Source organism: Bos mutus, chromosome 8 (genome assembly GCF_027580195.1).
Source record: "Bos mutus isolate GX-2022 chromosome 8, NWIPB_WYAK_1.1, whole genome shotgun sequence".
Lineage (NCBI taxonomy): Eukaryota > Metazoa > Chordata > Mammalia > Artiodactyla > Bovidae > Bos > Bos mutus.
The window spans coordinates 14,803,397-14,808,390 of record NC_091624.1 but is presented as its reverse complement, the minus strand read 5'-3'; positions in this window follow the sequence as shown (position 1 = coordinate 14,808,390).

The window sequence follows — 4,994 nt, the reverse complement described above, 5'->3', positions numbered from 1 at the left end:
ATCCTGTACCAAGTATGAGATGAGGCAAAGATACTATAAAGAGGAGAAAATAAATTATTCTTACCTCAAGAGCCCCAATCTTGTGAGATTTAGCTATCATTCAAGTTGGACTTGTAAAAGTCAACAAAGAAAGGACTAATTCTGACAAGAGAATGGAACAGCAGGAAGGCTGGCTGGAAATTGGGGCCGGTTTCTGAGGACATGATGCTCGATTTAAACTTCGATAAAAGAATGGGCTTTGACAGGTGGAAGTGAAGGAAGAATATTTTACCAAAGGCAAATGATTAGTGAGTTTTAGTTATTACACCATGACACGCACATATGTACACACACACACACACAAGTTATCCACATTCAGAATGTCCCTGTGCACATACCTGTACACACTCACCAGGTTTCTGTGGGCCCAGCCCCAGGATTTCTCACTAACCATTAGGAATAAAACTGGTCACACTTCTCGTAATGGCAGGATTGAAACACATGTCTCTGTTAAGTACAATTTAAACCATATGCTTCTGCCTTATTTCTGCCTAGTTCATCAAAATTGTCTTTCACATTTGAGTCTGGATAGCCAGAAGCCTTCCAACTTTTTTTTTTCTCTTGACATGTAGGAAGTTGTCTTTTTCCAAAGAGAAAAACACTCTGAAATCACAGAAGATTCCAGGCTGCTCTTGGAAGGAATTAGATGTGTTTAGATTCACACACAAAGTCTGAAAAGGTAAAGATTCTTCCAAGTTGAGTTTATTGGCTCTGCATGGTCACACAGTGCTCCGCGTTTTCCTTTATTTTAATACTTACCATAAAACTTAATGTGGAGATATAATTTTATAATACAGGGCCCTAGTGCAAGGGGCAGCAAACCCAAACAAGTGGCGCAAATATGACTGGCCACCTATTTAGATGAACTGCAAGTTAGGACTGGTTTTGTGTTTTTAACTTGTTTTTAAAAAATTAAAGGAATAATACTATTTTGTGATAAGCAAAAACTATATAAAACTCAAATTTCAGTGTTCCTAAGTGAAGCTTAGGAACCAGAGATCAAACTGCCAACATCCGTCGGATCATCAAAGACACAAGAAGGTTCCAGAAAAACATCTACTTCTGCTTAATCGACTATGCCAAAGCCTTTGACTGTGTGGATCACAACAAACAGGAAAATTATTCAAGAGATGGGAATACCAGACCACCTGACATGCCTCCTGAGAAACCTGTATGCAGGTCAAGAAGCAACAGTTAGAACTGGACATGGAACAACAGACTGGTTCCAAATCGGGAAAGGAGTACATCAAGGCTGTATACTGTCACCCTGATTATTTAACTTATATGCAGAGTACATCATGCAAAATGCCAGGCTGGATGAAGCACAAGCTGGAATCAAGATTGCTGGGAGAAATATCAATAACCTGAGATATGCAGATGATACCACACTTATGGCAGAAAGTGAAGAACTAAAGAGCCTCTTGATGAAAGTGAAAGAGGAAAGTGAAAAAGTTGGCTTAAAACTCAACATTCAGAAAACTAAGATCATGGCATCCAGTCCCATCACTTTATGGCAAATAGATGGGGAAACAATGGAAACAGTGACAGACTTTATTTTCATGGGCTCCAAAATTACTGCAGATGGTGACTGCAGCCATGAAATTAAGACACTTGCTCCTTGGAAGAAATGTTATGACCAACCTAAACAGCATATTAAAAAGCAAAGACATTACTTTACCAAGTCTGTCTAGTCAAAGGTATGGTTTTTCCAGTAGTCATGTATGGATTTGAGAGTTGGACTATAAAGAAAGCTGAGTGCAGAAGAATTGATGCTTTTGAACTGTGGTGTTGGAGAAGACTCTTGAGAGTCCCTTGGACAGCGAGGAGATCCAACCAGTCAATTCTAAAGGAGATCAGTCCTGAATATTCATTGGAAAGACTGATGCTGAAGCTGAAACTCCAATCCTTTGGCCACCTGATGCAAAGAACTGACTCACTGGAAAAGACCCTGATGCTAGGAAAGATCAAAGGCTGGAGGAGAAAGGGACGACAGAGGATGAGATGGTTGGATGGCATCACTGAATCAATGCACTTGAATTTGAGGAAGCTCCAGGAGTTGGTGATGGACAGAGAAGCCTGGCGTGCGGCAGTCCATGAGGTCCCAAGGAGTCGGACGTGACTGAGAGACTGAACTGACTGACGGAAGTGAAGCTTTAGTAGCACACAGCCATGATCATTTCATTTCTTTACGTCTCTCTGTGGCCACCATGAGACTTAGTGGCAGTACTGAGTAGTTGTGACAGAGACTATATGACCTGAAAATCTAAAATATTTGCTATCTGTCCCTTTACAGAAGATGTTTTCCAACACCTGCTCTAAGGTAGCAGGTTGCTCTCACTCAACTGGATGCTAAGACTTTTTTAAATAGGTCTTAATGCTGAAAAAACAAAACTGTCTCAAAGTTCTCAGTAGTTATTATCCTCTAGGAACTAAAGAATTAAATTTACCTTTGGGTCATATTATCCTTTGTCCTTTGTTCTTGGAAAATGAATCCAGTGTGGCCTTTAATTACCCAGATGTAAAGCAATATATATTTGAGGAAAAATGAAGTAACCATTAATCTTAATGTAAATGTTTATACAGAGAAGTAAAGAATTCTCTTTAATATATATGTCAGATGTTTCTTTTAGCATAGCTGCATCTTTGTAGACTTTGTAGCTTCTTTAGAGAAAAAAAATTCCTTTAGTTTTCATCTTTTCTATGATTGTATATCATTGCTTGTTCTTGGGGAACTGTGTGTGTGTTTTCTAGAATTTTTACACATTAGATTGGAAGTACAGATCTGAAAAACTACAAGAAAAATGGGAAAGACTTTGTTTTTACATTAAGCTGAGGTTGAGATTAGATTGGCTATGTTTATGTCATTTTGAACTATAATAAGATGTTATTTAAGATGAACAACAACCTAGGCTTTGTGAAATGATGATGAAATATTGCATTCTGATGTGATGGTATTTTGGAGATCATAGGCCCAGGGGCAGAATTTCATCAGAAAAGAAGGGGTGTCCTTGCTGTATATTATTCTCAAGAGAAGGATAACATACGAGGACTAAGGCTGCAAGACTGGTCAATGACAAGGGGAAAGAATAAAACTCTTCTTTTTCTCTGGACCTTCATAAACTGAGGTCTAAACTCTGGTGAAAGGGATATAGGTGACTGTAGGTCACAGAGACTCCCATAAAGTAAAATGGTTTCTTTGAAATAGCTGGGATAGGGAATGACCATTCAGAGGCCTTGGGAGAATGAGTCTGGACCTATAGTCCTTGAAAACAGACACTGGAAACAGCAGTTCTAGAATATTTACTGCTTGTACTTACCTCCTATAAGCCTTAACATCCAACAGAGTTGTGTTCTAAATTTATCATCTAGGCTCAAGTATGTGGTGATAAATTAAGAACTTGCTCTATATTTAAATGAAATATAAAGAGGAAATGTAACCAACTGAGGATGCCAATACACAGTGGAGCAGTGACTGGCAACAAGAGAAACTCCACAGCATGGCAAAGGGTTTCATAATGGGTCTACATGTGTGAGTGTGTGCTAAGTCGCTTCAGTCATGTCCAACTCTTTGCAACCCCATGGACTGTAGCCTACAAGGCTCCGCTGTCCATAGGATTCCCCTGGCAGGAATACTGAGTGGGTTTCCATGCCCTCCTCCAGGGGATCTTCCCAATCTTCCCTGCGTTTCTCTCTTAAGTCTCCTGCATTGGCACACAGGCTCTTTATCACTAGTGCCACCTGGGAAGCCCCAGTAGGTCTACACTAGGGATCTATTTATTTACACACATAAGCCAGTATCCAGAGGAACTGTAAGAACCAGCTGAGAACACAGCAAGTAAGATACAGGTTGGCCATCAAAGCTGACAACGGCTCAAGCCAATAGCAACAGTTTTTAAAGAAATGTGACCTCATTTTACAGTTTTATAGGTGGTAGGAGTTACTTCTGCTGATAGCCTCCCTTAAGCTATAAACTTCTTAAGAGTGGATAATCTCTCCATCCCCATCATCGTAATTCCTGACTCCAAGTAGGATTTGAATACAACAAATTATCCAACAGAAAAGCACAGGGTTTCTTCCCACACATTCTCATTATAAAGAGTCCCCACTCAATCAAGCTCAGGGGCACACTTTAAAAGAGCCACTACAAGTGTCACCAAATCATCTGATACTTTTGCCTCCAAAACTAATCCTGAGAAATTTTCAAGAACACAACTGAATAATTTCTAATGAACTACAACGGCATGTAGGCATGTCTTAGAACAACATCTTAATTATCCAGGAAATATTAAGGATTACAAATAACTGTTACACAGATATGGCTATCTGCTTATGACTACTAAATTGAGATTCTTTTATTTGAGAGTTATATATACACCTAATCAACATCCAATACATTAATTATTAAAAACAATAATTACTTTCAGCTAACTTGACAATGGCCTCACAATGCCTCTCAGCAGACTCCCTCAAAGCCAAGCATTCTCAACCAGACAGTACAGCACCCAAATCCACATGAAGCCCAGGGCCCAAACTTAGTTCTAGGAAGATGAAAAAGAAATTGATATTACAATGGTACTGTATACATGTATCCTTTCAAAGGGTTGCAGTACATAAAGAGATATGTGGCATATCTGGGACACTAAAATCACACGGGGTATGATGACTAATAAAAAAGCGTCTGACAAGACTCCTTGTGAGGTTGAGAACCATCCCTTGGGCAATCACTAACACACCCCTGAAGATGGCATGTTAAAGGAAAGCCATCTGTCCATCTGGATGGCCTAAGAGTTCGTTTTACTGATAGGGGAAGTGAGTCTCTGACAGGCCAAGCGACTTGTCCCAGGTGACATGCACAGGGATCGGCCTAGAAAAGACTTAAATTCTGGCTGAGTGCCCAGTTCACAGTGTGTCATGTTATCCTCACCACCAGAGAGTTTATTTTTCAATCTTTTTGG